Genomic DNA, 16527 nt, shown 5'->3' with positions numbered 1-16527 from the left:
ACTAATCGCCTTAAGTTGAAAAGTGTAGGTAGGAAAGGAAGAGTAGTAGTGGTAGTAAAAGATGGAAAAAAACCAAACGAAGAGTGAAGAAAAAAGTTATTAAAAGCATAGCAGTATAATTGCAGCCTATATTCAGGGCGTTTTTAGGATATGGAGAAAGGTTGACGAACATTATTTTACATTGGCAGTAAAAGTGAGTAGGAATGTTCTGGGGTTTCGTTTTATATGACTGTGATATGAGAGATCAGTATAAAACAAAAAGCAGAAATGTCAAATATAGTAAGATAAAAAAGCACACTAGCATTAATGGGTCAGATTCATACAGCATCCATCTCCTGCTAGACGTAACCAGCCATTCACAAAGATCTCAACTTTTGCCAGCTTCAATTTTCTGCCAAACACACCCTGTTTGCAGCACTTTGTAGATGAGCACTTTTACTGTGACCAGACATCTTGAAGCCCCTCTTTCATGAATAACCCTTAGACTGTCACCTGTGATTGGACATGAAAATACTAAAATATCGTAAGGTTTTGTTATCAGAGAGTAGATTAGAGTTTAGAAAGTGCAGCTACAATTTTTTTAAAACTATGAGAACAGAGCAACTGATTCAGATTTATGATGCTTTTTCTTTAATTTAATGGCACTTAAGATGTAGTTAAATTTTATAAACAGTACTACTCTCCTCTGTTTATAAACCATGGGGTGATGTTTGCCTTCTTTACAATTATGCCTTCATTACAATGATGAGCTGACAATTTATGGGATAAAATTTATATACATGGGTAGTCAATCTGGAATATCCAGAGCCCCATAAATACTTTTGCTCTTAGTAGTAGTTGCAGTGGTATTATCAGTATTAACAATACTAGTATTAGTAGTAGCAATAGTACTTATTAAGCCTTCAGTACGCCAGGCACTGTCAATTATTTTCATGTTGAAAAGACTCTGGATTCAGTATATATTATCATTGATGAATATACCATTATTATTTCTGCATTTTGGAGATCAGAAACTGAGGTTTAAAGAGGTCATTTAATTCAAGACCATACAGTGGTAAATAGTGGATTTGACTTAAAAAGTCTAATATGAGGCACTATATAGCTAAACCCCATTTACAAGAATCACACAACAGAATGGAATTGTCTGAATAATTTCCTCCTCACTTTCATTTCACTTAGAACAAAAGAGACTTGACAATTAGCAGGTTTATTAACCAATGCACGAGATCAATACAAATATTACAAATATTATAACCGTACCCCAAAGTATTTGGGTGGTAATGGAAGTACATTGTTCTTTTTTTAACTTTTATTTTGTGACTGGGATATATGAATTCCTTGGAACATTGGGGAATGCTCTGTCACAGCAAATTGAGATAAAGCATAACTGTCTTGGGAGTAATGAAAGCTCAGGCAGGGGAAATTTCTCACAAAATGAGTTCCTAGGCTGTATCATTTGCTGTTCATGGAGTCTACATGCTTGGCAAAAAACTACAAAAGTGTATGTTCTTCTCTAGTTTAGGAGAGGTTGGTCAGGTAGCCCAGTAATAAAACTGTGGCTAAAGGCTGGCTCACAAAGCAGAGAGTGTCCTGTGTCCAGACCTCTGTTTATCATCCAGCACACATCATGTTAAGCCCTTCAGGATTTTTTGGGTGTAGGCAGGGAGGACTGGAGGATGGTAGGATGTCAGGATTATGTATAAAAGGAATCTGGCTATGTTCTTCTCTTAGTTATACTTCCTTAAAAATAGGGACTTCATCACATTATTTGAATACACAAAGCTTTATTATTATACTTATCCACCGAACTGCTCTTAATGCATGTAAAGAAGTGCACACACATACACGAAATGGAAAACAGACAGTACATTTAAACCTTGAAAACTTCATGCCCCCAAAGTCCAATAGGCTAATAAAAAGAGTTAAATCACACTTCTTTGCCTGTATTTACTCCTTAGTCTCACTTTACTGGTCAGACTTCTGTCCTGCTAAAGCTTCGATAGAGACCTGTGATAAACTGCAGTAGTGTTTCAGGATGGATGTTCTAAAGATCATGTTGGTCTTTGTGGCTAAGGGACAGGATCCAACTGTTGTCCTTTATTAGACTAATTGTTCTGCACTTTGGGCTGTCTTTCGGGGTTTCTGATATTCAAAGGTATTTTAAAGACACAGCATACCCACAGTATGAGATGCTTTGATGGCAAGATCCATGTTTTGTGAAGACCAGAGAACTGCCTCTCACATCATGCCATTGACTTTGGAGCATTAGAGGTGCACCTAAGCACCCTCTCTCAAACCTTTCTTCCAGTAAGTCCCACTGTGATTGATTATCCCTGAACAATCCAACGGTGTATAAACAGCAAATTTGTTTCACTTTTCTATCATTTCTTCTTTTGAAACAATTTCCTAAAGTGCCCTAACTTTTTTATTTATCTATGCTAAAGAAACATTTCTTTTCTTACACTTATTTCTAAAATACAAATATTTTTATTTTTGCCAAGCATAAATGATATACTTCTTGTTTTAAAAGTTAAAACAATGGAGAAATACATAAAGTAGAAAATGGAAGTTCCCTGGAATCTCATCCCAAATATAATGATGATTATAACAAAAATCAAAATAACATCTTTAAGTGTTATGTGCCAAACTAAGTTTTCATATGCATTAGCATATATATTTCTCATAATACTTCTATCAGATGGGTACTATTATTTCCCAGTTTAGTACATGAGAGAACTGAGGGATAGAAGATTAAGTTATTTATATAATGCCATACAGGTAGTAAGTAGAGAAGCTGGATCCTAACAACTGTATTCAAATAGCAAAGTCTTAATTACTATATTTAACTAGATAAGGGCTGATCACTGGAAGCACTTTTTAAAAAGTTAAAGAAATTATGAAAGATGAATTACACATGACTTAAGATTTTATTTTAACTTAAAATGTACGTTCATAAATTCATTCCTTAACCATTGATGTAACACCGAGGCACACCTGTAATATAAATTTCAATTGCTGTAACTTTATAGTGGGGTAAATAAATTCTTCAAAGCCTTTTTTTTTTTAAAGTCAGCTTTATGGAGTTTTTCTAAAACAATTAATTTCGTTTTCATAAGACCAACTCTTTTTGTTCTTATGTTTTACTATTTGTGTAATTTTAAAATAAACTGGGTCATTACAACAACAGGTACCAAACTAGCTTTAACCAGTTTGGGGTCAAAATCCACAGACTCTTGGTAAGCAAAGAATGCAGCAGGTGAGGTTGGAAGTGCCTGGGACTTACTAGGCTCTCAGCATTCAGCACTGCCCTGCACATCTGCCTGGACTTCTTACAGAGGGAAACCGAGCCTGTAGGTGAATTGGTAAAGTCAAAATCAGTGAAGAGAACTCTACCTACTAGGTAACGTGGAATTATCAAGCATGCGGAGAGGCATCCATGCAGAAGTTGTTTGCCAAAGGGAACTTGTTTCTTTCTTTCTATGCCTCAGAGATATCTAAGAGCATGTATTATCAAAGACTACTGCCCTGCATAATTTTTCCCCCATCTTCCCATTTTTTTTTGTCTTTTTTTTTTTTGAGACAGTTTCACTTTTGTTGCCCAGGGTGGAGTGCAGTGGCGCGATCTCTCTGCTCACTGCAACCTCCACCTTCCGGGTTCAAGTGATTCTCCTGCCTCAGCCTCCTGAGTAGCTGGGATTACAGGTGCCTGCCACCATGTCCACCTAATTTTTGTACTTTTAGTAGAGACAGGGTTTCGCCATGTTAGTCAGGCTGGTCTCAAACTCCTGACCTCAGGTGATCTGTCCACATAGGCCTCCCAAAATGCTGGGATTACAGTTGTGATCCACTGCACCTGGCCCTGGCCAGCATCTTTTTTTTTTTTTTTTTTTTGATATGGAGTCTCGCTCTGTCACCGGGCTGGAGTGCAATGGAGTGCAATGGTGTGATCTCGGCTCACTGCAACCTGCACCTCATGAGTTCAAGCGATCCTCCTGTCTCAGCCTCCCAAGTAGCTGGGACTACACGCGCACGCTACAACTCCCAGCTAATTTTTGTAATTTTAGTAGAGATGGGGTTTCACCATGTTTGCCAGGATGGTCTCAATCTCTTGAACTTGTGATCTGCCTGCCTCAGCCTCCCAAAATGCTGGGATTACAGGTGTGAGCCACCAAGCCCGGCCTGACCAGCATCTTTTTAATGTAAATTCATATACCTGATTAATTTCAGTTTGTTTTGGCAGCCAAGTCTTCAAAACATAAACATTAAGGAGTGCAGTGACTTCCCCAGGTAGGAAAGCCACTCCCTTGAGACTGGGCCGGCACTAAAAAAATGAAATAGAACTGAATATGAACTTTTTTGGAGGGAAGGTGCTGTTATTGTCACTGGTTTTATCAATAGCAGTATTTCTCAAAGTGTGGTCTATATACCACCTGCTATCAGAAATCACCTAGCTACTTATTCAAAGGCAGATTTCTGGGCCCCAGACTCTCTGGGAATGGTTCCTGGAATCAGCATACTAGTGTAGGCACAGTAAAATTTGTGAACCATTGGTCAACTGGAGAAAGCCCAAACTTCTTAATGTGGTCCATGAGTGTCATATAAGCTGGCCCTGCCTCACCATTTAGCCAAACGAGTGTGCCATTTTGTTTCTAGTGTCAGTTCCTCTGCCCTTATTTCATCTTTTAAGAATGCATACCCTTACGTTTTCCTTTCCTATCCGACTAAGAAAATCCCTTCAAATCCTTGCTTGGGTCTCCTTCTTCTGATTCCCTCCTGGATGGCTTATCTCCTAAAGCAGACCTGGGGAGTTCCTCCATTCTGACTTCGTTGTCCCTCCCTCTCCCACTGACATGTACGTTGTATTTCTATCATAGTATGCATCACCTGGATTTGCAATTACATTTTTATTTGCATGTTGCTCCTATTACACTGTGAAATCCAGGAGTGCAGAGATGGAGATTTATTCATCTGTATTTCCCAGGAGTCTATGCCCGCACTTGGCAAATAATAATGGTAACAAATATTTGCTGAAAGAATGGACAAATGATTTGGGGGAAGCATGCTTTCCACTCAGTCTCCCACCATACTAGCCTGGAAGCATGAATGTTCTCTTGCTGTGATACATTCTCCTGGCTATGCAATGTTTCCTTTCAATTCCACGTTGAGGAGACTGAAGGAGAAGGGGGCCTCTTGCATTGACCATTCTTGCAAATCTCTTTTTGTTATTGAAAGAAGGATCAAAGGCACAGCCCCGAGTGGCCTGTTCAAGCCTTTGTTATTACTTTCCTTTTGCAGCTAGGGACTAAGAGGAGGAATTTATGTATATATTAGTACACACTTTGATCTACCTTGGTTGATGTGCAAGGTACCTTGCTCACAGTTGTTACCAGTGAGACTATCATATAATGCAATAAGGGAATGTCTGTGTGACAGCCAGGTGATGTTGAAGAAATGTATGGGTTTATTTCATTGGGAGTAATGTTTTCTCAGCAGATACCGGTTTGCATGCATAATGTGATTCTTAGGGTGCCACAGCAGATACTCTTTGTTAGGGTAAAATAATTGCATTACTTTGCTACTTGCAGATTCATTAATGAAAAGCCTGAGATCTCCCATCAGTTTTGTTAGTCCTTTTCTCATTCAGGACTATTTCCCTGAGGTCACCTTTCGTCAGGCCATGTATCTCATCAGCCCTGCCTGACTGCTAGATCTTAAATGCTTCGTAGTAAGTGCCTAAGCCTGCCCTCTGTGACTGCAGAATTACTTGGAAAAGAAAGAAAAGCTCTTTGGGGACAGATAGCTTGTCTCTATATTCCTCACTGGAATGTTCCCCGAAATGAGGTGCCTACCACTGAGATGGGTTTGCATGGTTCACATTTTAATTGCTACATATTTATTTTATTAAAAATAATTAAACTGGCATATAAAACTTGTGATTTAATGTTTAGAGGGAGGTTAAAGTAGGAATACAAGTTTGAAAGTGACACTGTTTAAAGGAAAGTTTTAAAAATTAGTATTAAAAATAAGATGAGGAAATGACTAAAATAATTAAGGCAATATCCAAATAACTAATGCATGAGAAGTACTATGATATAGTATAGTTCCTGATACATAGTAAGTGCTTAATAGAAATTTATTGGAATGAATAAATAAATAATAAAAATATTAATAATAACTAAATTTTATTATATGGTTGTTTTGTGTCCAGGTATTTTTCCAGAAGTTTTACATTCAATATTATATTTGATTCTCACTTTTAGTAGTCAGAATCCATTGGGAAAAGTTCCATTTTATTTACATTTTGTAGATGAAGAAACTAAAGAATAGAAAATAACTTACGCAGGCTCACACAGCTAGTTGTGTGAGATCTACTCTGTGCTACCAAACCCATGCACACAAGTATATTTCTATGCATCTCAAATATTAAAAGTTAAAATGAGTTTTTTATTTCCAGTTCCACCTGGCTTCCCTAAGGTGTTAAAAATATTCCAACATGTTAAAGGTTAGCTCAGTTAACTCTGCTGTGATGAGTGTGCTGCCAATATTTTGCATTTGATAAATTACGTTGGAGCTTGCCTGGTTAAACAACATGCGTTTTGTGAAGTCTTAAGTATTTGCACAAGCCTAATTTTTGGTTCCTTCTTTTGTCTTCTCATCAAAAACTTTTCTTCAGTTTCACTGTAAATGTTGTAAGAATGTTATGTCATGGCTTAAGATTTCCGTGGATTTTATCACATACCGAACCAAACCATAGTCTTTCTAGAATAAGTCTAATGGCAGTGACTATGCTCTATTTTGGGAAACCGTGTTGCTTGCGTAAAAATGGCTCTGATAATCATCAGGACATGAATGCCAAAGGTGCTTGTGAAAACTTTAACTGTGAGTGAAATGAGTTTTTCAAAATTGCTATGCTATTTTATGTTGATAATTTTATATATAAAGGTATAAATATAAATATTATAAATTGATACTTGTCTATTTCACTTATATTAGCAAAGAGTTATACATTCAACTTGACTGAAAGCTCCTCTTTTACCATTGCTTTATATTTAGAGTATGTCTGTTCAGTGCCAGATACAATGACCTATTAGCCAGGACAGTAGAAATGGGCTAAATATTGATTAAGTCTCACAACCTGATAAATAAAACCTGGTAACAGTCTCAAAAGGCTTTCTCAGGTCTTTGGGGAATCTCAGGATACCAGTAGCTTCTAGTTTCCTGCAATTATAATCTTTTAAAATTTAACACTATGTACATTCTCTATGCATAGTCCCCCTCTGTGAAATCTGAGGGCTAAAAGGGAAAAAAAGGTATTTGGAAGAAGAATGTATTATAGAGTTTTCTTAGTTTCATTAAAATTATAAATTGTTCTTCACATTTGTGATTTCTTTGGTGCAACTCATTTGCTACCTGTGATAGGACATGAGTGTTATGGTTTAGAATAATTTCAGAGCTTAGTGATATTCTTAAAAGCTGAAAATGGTTATTTTTCTTTTTATTTGTTTTCTTTTTTTCACTTTTTCCACACTAGTTTTAGGGAATGGATGGGTCAGACCATAAGTACATAATGGGGATTATGGGCATTTTATATATAATGTAAATGCCAATTCTTTTTGAGAAGGAGTTTCACTCTTGTTGTCCCGGCTGGAGTGCAATGGTGTGGTCTTGGCTTACTGCAACCTCCACCTTCTGGGTTCAAGCGATTCTCCTGCCTCAGCCTCCCAAGTAGCTGGGATTACAGGCATGCACCACCACACTTGGGTAATTTTGTATTTTTGGTAGTGATGGGTTTTCACTACGTTGGTCAGGCTGGTCTTGAACTCCTGACTTCAAGTGATCCACCCATCTCGGCCTCCCAAGGTGTTGGGATTACAGGCATGAGCCACCGCACCCGGCTGTAAATACCACTTCTTGATGAAAACTTTGCTACCCTATTGGGAAACCCAATGATCTCATCATTAATTATTAAAACTGGAAGGGTTCTTTGGAAACCTTGTTTTCTAGAATTTCTCAAAATGTAGGTCATGAATCACCTGCTTCAAAATCACCTAGGGTGTTAAAAATGTATATTCCTAGTCTCCATTCTGCAGCATGATATCTCCAAGGGAGACCAGAGAATATACATTTTTTAGAAGCTCCCCCAGGCAATTCTTATGAACCCTAGAGTTTGGTAATTACTTCAATCCCCTCATAGTACATAGAAATTGAGGCATGATACAGTGAAGTGCCTTATCAATGGCAAACTAGGCAGTTAATAACAAACTTCTCTGCTTGGCTGTTTAAAACCATCTAGGTTAGTTGCAATTTTTTAATTCACTTGACATGCATCTTTCTGTCTCAGCTGTGTAGTTATGTAACTTAATTACTTCTTAGTTTGATTTGACGGCCTTATTCTATTAGATAAGATGTGTTAATTACCCTGATGGCAATATGTGATAATAATGGCTCAGTGTTACATTAATAATTTCAAGATCATGAATAATATGAAACACCTCTGTGTCTGAGCCATTATTAATTTGTTTCACCAGTGGTGAAGTGTTTAAAATTCAGTTTCAAGCATGTCTTCTCAGAGGCAAAAAGAATAATACATGTATTGAGAAACCTGTCCTTTATTCTGTTCTTAACTTTGTCCTTGCTATCAAAATTAGCTATATATTTTACCTAACTAGTGAGGTAAAAATTACATTTATTTTTTTTTAAATACAGGTAAATCGAGGGTGAAAGGAGTAAAGAAAAAATACAGATAAATCAAAAAGTATTTGCTAATACAGATGGAGAAAGTGTAGAAGCAATATAAATTTTGTGAAATTATATCACATGATTGATCTCAAGGGATAAGAATAATTCTAGAAGCAGATTTTTTTATTGTCCTGAGTTTATGAGTAGCCTTAAAATCATAGTTCCTCACCTGCTCCTTATTTAGATTATGACTAAGCAGTTGATAGCTAGACAAAAGAGAATGTAGTGGACACCCATTCTGTCTACCTGCCTAGCATCCACAAGTCTATGAGGGAACCACCTTCAATGTCCATAGTTGTGCAGTCAATTCAGGATTGACCAATCATCTTCCATCCTCCTGTTTGGTATAAAGATGACATGTGATTTAAGTTGATCTAATCAGAGCTAATCCTTGGACTTTCTAGAGCAGTTGGGAAATATATGTACTGAGAATGGGAGTCATGAACTTGGAGTGACTGACATCCAGCTTGCCACCATGAAAGAAAAATCTACCATCACAGAAAACACAACAAACAAACAAACAAACAAAAAACAAAAACAAAAAACAAAACAAAACACAACCAAGAGAGGGTCTGTGTGACTGACTCCTGATGAAATAATTTAAATCTCTGAATCTAGCCATGCCTGACATCACCTAATACTGTTTTATTTTTTTTTAAACCACTATGCAATCAAGATATTCTATATTTTGCTTAAGCCATTGTGGGTTGTGCTTCTCACAATAACAACAAAAGGACATAAACTTTATTAAAAAAAAAAAAAAACTTCTGAACTCATGAGCTTCCGAGAATAAGTTTGCATTGCTGTGCATGCATTCTCTCAAGTCTCCATTGTGACCAGTAAAACAGATTTGCAGCTGGTTTGGGCTAGGGGTAAGGTAACCATAGAATGCATCTTCCAAATTAGAAGACTTTTCCTTCTTATCCTTTTATTGTGGAGAATTTTAAACTGACACAAAGGAAATGGAATGATATAATGAACTCCTAAGAGCTCATTGATCCATTGGTCAATTCTTCTTCATTCACATCTCATCAACTCCTCCCAGTATTATTTTGAAGTCTTTTCCAGACATCATTTCATTGAATAAAACTAACAGGAAAAGGGAAATGCTATTATGATAGAACAGCAAGTGCAAACTAAGACTGTTCCAGAGACACTGAGACTGATAGTGTGAAATAGATTGAAAAATCAATGGATTAGCATCCATAACCTCAATACTATACTTTTACCAACTGAGACAGTGGTTCAACTGGGGTGCTAAAAAGCCTTGAGATATTTTTCTTTTCTATCAGCCTTTTTGGCTATAGACATGTTTATTGAATACCATGTAAGTATGGGTTCTCCAAGAAACAGATGCCAAAACAGAATAAAATGTGCAAGTTTCATTAGGGACACATGGCCATGAGAGACAATTGGTAGGAAGCCAGGAAAGGCTGGGAGAACATTAGATCATGATGCAAATCTGAATCCAAGTAAAGGGGAGAGAAAGAAAGAATGGGTAGATGTGCACTTGGTTTTGCAAGGCTACCAGGAAATCGTTAAGCCAAAGTCAGGCATGAAAGGAGTCCTATGTCTCTTAGGAATCAGCCTGCTCTAGTATGGCCGCTGACCTCAGTCCTTGACTGGGGGAAGTCTGTGGAAAGTATGACCTCATTGCACAAAAAGAGTGGTAGATTTCAGAGGGTAGCAGCTGGGCCCTTGGGTAATTCTACTCCCCATAGTTGGAGGTCTGTAAGGCACATTTTCACAGCCACCTCATATAGAAAGATTTTCTTCTAAATGCTATCAATTTAGTGTATCAGTGTAGTAAAAAGCATGGACTTGGGAATTAGATCAGCCCTATTAAAACCTTAGCTCTACTGCTTAGCTGTGTGACTACAAACAGATCACTTGAATTCAAGATGTAGGGGCTGCTTCACTAATGTTTTACAATTGCATCTTCATGTACTGTGACTGTAAGGACTCACTACTATTGAAATGAAAGCAGTAGCATTTGGAGATTTAAGATACTTGGTTATGGCTCTAAGTTGCTTCCTGGCATTAGTGACAAGCAAATTTTGTGTGCCTTTTATTTTTCACCTGCTTCCAAATTCAATCTCTTCCCATTGCTTGAAATGTGGGAAGTTTATGGAAAAAAGGTCACAGGAAACACACTATCTTCTCTCTCAACTGCCTCCTTCCATCTCCTACATTTACCATGATATAACTGAATAGTACCCCAGACTCCAGCCAGTATTTTCTGAGCAGCCTGAGTGTCAATGTGCATGTTTAATTTCTACCTTTGAAGCAATCTGATAATTCTATTTACCAGAAGTAACCAGTCAAATGGACTTTTAGAGAATTCACCAAAAAGGGTTTAGTTTTTCAGAAACTGTCTTTGTCTATGAGATACCATCTCACACCTGTTGGAATGGAGATTATTAAAAAGTCAAGAACCAACAGATGCTGGTGAGGCTGTGGATAAATAAGAATGCTTTTACACTGTTGATTGGAATATAAATTAGTTCAACCATTGTGGAAGACAGTGTGGCATACCTCAAAGACCTAGAACCAGAAATACCATTTGATCCAGCAATCCCATTGCTGGGTATATACCCAAAGGAATATACATCATTCAATTATAAAGATACATGCACTTGTATGTTCACTGCAGCACTATTCACAATAGCAAAGGCATGAAATCAACCCAAATACCCATCAATGATAGACTGGATAAAGAAAATGTGGTACATATACATCATGGAATACTATGCAGCCATAAAAAGGAACAAGATCATATCCTTTGCAGGGACATGGATGGGGCTGGAAGCCATTATCCTCAGCAAACTAATGCAGGAACAGAAAACCAAACACTGCATGTTCTCATTTATTAAGTGGGAGCTGAATAATGATAACACATGGACACAGGGAGGGGAACACCACACACTGGGTCCTGTGGCGGGGGTGAAGGAAGGGAGAGCATCAGAAAAAATAGCTAATGCATGCTGGGCTTAATACCTAAGTGATGGGTTGATAGGTTCTGCAAACCACCATGGTACATGTTTACTTATGCAACAAATCTGCATGTCCTACACATGTATCCTGGAGCTTATAATAAAATAAGATAAAAAAGACACTGTGTGCTATCCATGATGGCAACGAAAGAGTTTTATAGGTTAGATCTCTTCCCTCTGATTATTTGGACAAAAAATGATGGCTATTATAATAGACATGCACAGACACACATATACACAAATCTTTTCACCACCTGCCACTACAATAGTTCAAGCTACCCTTATCTCTTATCAAGATTTCTGATGGACTCCTTTCTAGCCTGTTTGGCTCTAGAAGAACCTCCCTGTGTCTGATAGGAGATCTAATCATGTCACAAGGCTGCTTAGAGTCTTGCAGTGATTTCCCATTGCCCTAGGATATGGTCTAATTCTTCAACAGGAATCAAAGGCCTTTCCATGCTCTCTGCTGCCACCTCCTGACGAACCCTCTGTTCCTTCCTCACTTGCCCTCTCCCCCTCCCCTTAGATTTTACACGCAACCTACTGTCGTGTGCTCTCCCAGTTCTGGGCCTTGAACAGATTATTTTCTTTGACTGGAAACTTCTTCCCTCTTTTCTTATTCTCTCTTCTCCTTTCAGCCTAGCTATTTATACTTCTCTTTCAAGTTTCAGCCTGGGTATGACGTGCTCTGGAAGCATTCATTGGCAGTACATCCTGAAGAGGCAGCTTGACCACGAGCTTCTAGAGCACCAGTACCTTCCCCAGCAAAGCCCTCATCATGCTGTGTCCTAACTGCCTCTTGACTTGCCTGTTTCCCCTCACGCCTTGACTGTGAACTTGGGAACTGCCCCTGTGCACTGCCAAATCTTCAGTGTCTAGAACAGTGCTTGGTACAGAGTAGGCATTCAATAAACCCTGTTCAATTGGTAAAAGATTCCATGTAGGGGCTCTGCAATGTATAAATATGCTAATATGTATTCCATTTCATTTTTATAAAACACTGTAATAATTAATGATAATAATCGTGGACTCAGTAAAAGGTATTTTTAATGTGATTATTTTAATTATGTAGTAATGTTTTCTCAGAGAACTCAGGTCATCCATGAAAACAAGTATATTTTATAAAATATTTGGCAGTTGTTAAAGGGAAGACATCAAAATGAAACAAATCTGTGACTATTTTTCCCGAGTTACCACGGGAGGCATCCCTTCAAGAATACCATCTCTAACGTGGATGCCGAAGTCTGTGACAATGAAGTCCGTGAAGTAAACTGACTGACAGGGTAGTAGTAAGTATGGAATATCAGTGGATGCCTGAAACTAGCAGGAGAAAAATAGAAAATAATTATCTCATCGAGGAACAAATAGATCTATTGATAGTATAAATTTAAAAAAAGTTTGTAACCTTTTCCGTTAAGTATACTAGTTTATGATGAGTTGAAATATTTTGCCATCTACCTTATGAAATTCCACTCAACCTGTGCAATTTAAAGTATTAAAATGGAAACAAAATAAATACTGTGTCACATATAAAACAAATTGGACCTTATAACTCATCATTTCTTCTCATTTCAATACCTCCCACTATTCTCTTCTTAACTGAAAATGACTGCAACGAGGCTTTTATGGGGAGTTGGATTTTCACCTAGTTGAAAGATCAGTTTGTAATTCACAAAAAAAAGACAGAAAGAAAAGAAAAAAAAGAAAGAAAGAAAAGTCCAGTTCCTTTTATTTGCCTCTAGGACCTAATTCTTTGTCTTTTGGGAAATAAATTATCCTTAACAAAGTGCTTCTTAAAATTCTTAACCTCAGTAATGAAAGACTCTTCAAAACAGATATGTTGTATTTGTAATTAAAAGCTTTCCTGTCCCTATATTATAACATTATGGCCAGCCTTCAACATATTTGAAGTAATTAGAGTATAAATTCAGTAATTGAGCGTTCTGAAAAAATTCTGAGGAAATTGCAGAGTTTTGAGGAAAATTTAGCATTTGATAGAATGTGGGAATTAAACGATCCGTTTGGAACTTATCTGTGTGGAAGCAAAACTATTTACTGCTGGAAGCTCTGGTGGCAATGTTGGCAATGGTGAAGATTTTGCCTCTAGGTGCATATATGACAGTATTTCCTCAGACAGAAATACATAGTATTTTTTAAGGCTACATAATATTGGTGGCCTGCAGCTAAGAACCTATGTTCTAGTTATCTATGGAATTTGGATATTATTTCTAATTAAGCCCTTCTCCTTGCTATGAGTGACACATACCTACTAGATTTGAAGATTCAGTTGATTTCCAAAAATGCATCTTCTGGAATAGCTTTGTGCCTTCCTGATTGCTCCTCCAAGTCTAATGTTGGCTCTCTCTTCAACTATTACCTTTTTTGGATAGTTTTCCTGATCTTGCCTATCTCTTCCCATTAGAATTCATGAACCCTTCTTCCTGTTTCCATGGTATCCACTATAGAGGTGTGTATGCTTACCACACAGTATGTTGAAATAATTAATTTTATTTGATGTTTTTATATATGTACCTCAGTCTCCCTTTCTACAGATAATCACTGTTAACAATTTCTTGTGTTTCTTTCCATAAAACAGAAATTTTGCATTTTCCGATGCACATGTGACTAAATATATACATGAATTTAAAAAATCACCCACAAAAATCTTATTTTTGGAAATATTTTTCATCCTGCTTTTTATTTAATGTATGTAGGATGTACTTCTATGAACACATGCAGGCTTGCATCATTTTTAAAAACAGCTATCTAATAATTCCATTTTATGGATGTTTTATAATTTATAATTATTTGAGTTCCTAATTATGAACACTTTGCTTGTTTGCAGCGTTCTGATTTTATAAACACTGCAGTGAAGAATCCCTGGTGAATGTCTGCAAGTGTATCTTCAGGATACATTCAAAACAGTGGGATTTCAGGGTCTGAGGGCTTGTGTTTATTTAATATTGGTAGATTAACTCTACAAAATGTTTCATCAATTAGCCTCCCACCAACAACATCACATTATGTGTAAAAGTTGGTTTACTTTCTCTCCTCACTTAGAAAGTGAGAAAATTGAGTGTAGAGCAGTGCTTTTTATCTCGGGATCCCCACTGCACCTAACACGGTACTCAATAAATATTTTTAGAAAGGAGAAATAAAGAATGAAAAGTTCTGCTCATATTTTAGCCTGTGTTAACACCATCAGAGTTATGTTGGAGACAATATTAAAGTCATACATTAATATGATACACAGACAAGTTTGACATTTCATGGAAAGGTGCATATGTGGTTGTGAATTCACTAGGCAATTACGTAAATCTCCTCATTAATCTTATTTAGAGGCCCAGGAAGAGGAAGAAGAAATCTTTCCAGAATCAATCTGTATCTCCTCTCTTTCAGAGTAGGCCTTCCCCTGAGACTAGCAATTGTTCTGCCTGTTGATTTGAGTGTGTGGGATAGGACCAGGAAGTGAATATTCTCTCTTTTTTTTTTTTTTTTTTTTGCAAGCAGCGAGTGTGTATTCCTGCCAAATTAAGTGCTGAACCAATTTGATCCTGTTGTTTTTCATGTGCATTACATCATCTATGTGTAAACTAACAGTGGCTCCTAAGGACCTCTAAACTCTCTAGCCTGAACATCAAGCCGCTAAACTCCCTAGCCTCTAGACTCTCTAGCCTGAACATCAAGGCCCTCTATCACGGGCCTCCAGGGTGTGTCCAGCTGCTGTCAGCTACACCCTGCTACTCATAGCTGGAGATCTACTGTGGGTTTTGCCCACCTGCTTTATGGAATCATTCTGTCCTGCTCCACTGTGAAAAGCGCTCTCATTTTCCTGCATCTTATGGCTGGGAAAGCCTTTGCTGTAGCTTTTTTCTTTTCTTTTCTTTTCTTTTTTAATCAGCATCTGATTTCTTGTTGCCTGATTCATTGATGCCAATCGTTCTTAGTTCAGATTGGCTGCTATAGTGATTTTAAATATGTATTTAATTTTTTATTGAATGAACTGTAAATATGATCAGCCATCTATATCCCAGGCTTGAGACTCAGAGCAGTTTTTTAAAGCCCTCTAGTGCTTTTCAAGGCAAACTTATTCGAAATATTGTTTGCATCCCACAGTGTTGACACCCTTGGGAGGAAACAAGGTGAATCTTAGAGGTATTTACTTTCTCTTGCACACTTACTGGCCTGACGCCTATTTGGCTGATCAGGCCTGACTGGCTCAGCACAGGTGTAATGAATGTCTTAGATTACCCAGTGACTTTGATCTTTAATTTTTATTCGCTTGGTTCACTCAAAGAACACCTCTGTGCCACTGTAATCATTAGGATGCTTCATCTCTGCAGGCTGATAGGATTTATGGCCCCAGGGTTGGAAAAGCATAAAGAGGAGATGGTCCTCCTGACAGGTTTGTCTCTTCAGGTTAGTGTTAATGCAGAAGCTGTATTTACCCACTGGATCCCAAGACCATAAAAAGTAAACCCACAGCAGAGTGCTAAAAGATGACTCTTGTTCGGAGCCATTGCAGCATCTAAAAGTGACACTGCAATCAATGAAAGCATTTTATTGGACTCTTGGATTTTACTACAGGAAATCACAAAGCTCTATTATGTACCAAAACAGCAACAGATTTTGTTGGTGGCCTTGAATCAATCTGTTAAATATATTTGAAGGAATATGGATATTAGTAAAGTTGGGTAGGAATTTTCAGGTGGTGCCAAGAAATAAGCTTCTACAAATAAACAATCAATCAAACAAACAGAAACACAAGTAGTTGCCTAGTTCCCACAAGTTTGCA

The 16527-nt window shown here is 37.4% G+C and overlaps 1 protein-coding gene across 3 annotated transcripts in view; it reads left to right on the top strand.

Moving 5' to 3' along the window:
* KCTD16 (potassium channel tetramerization domain containing 16) overlaps positions 1 to 16527 on the top strand; it is a 314348-nt gene that overhangs the window by 142799 nt on the left and 155022 nt on the right. The gene's annotated exons all lie outside the window — the stretch shown is intronic.

The sequence above is a fragment of the Nomascus leucogenys genome, chromosome 2, assembly GCF_006542625.1.
Source record: "Nomascus leucogenys isolate Asia chromosome 2, Asia_NLE_v1, whole genome shotgun sequence".
Classification (NCBI taxonomy): domain Eukaryota; kingdom Metazoa; phylum Chordata; class Mammalia; order Primates; family Hylobatidae; genus Nomascus; species Nomascus leucogenys.
The sequence above is the reverse complement of the archived record's forward strand: the minus strand, read 5'-3'. Positions and strand labels throughout refer to the sequence as shown.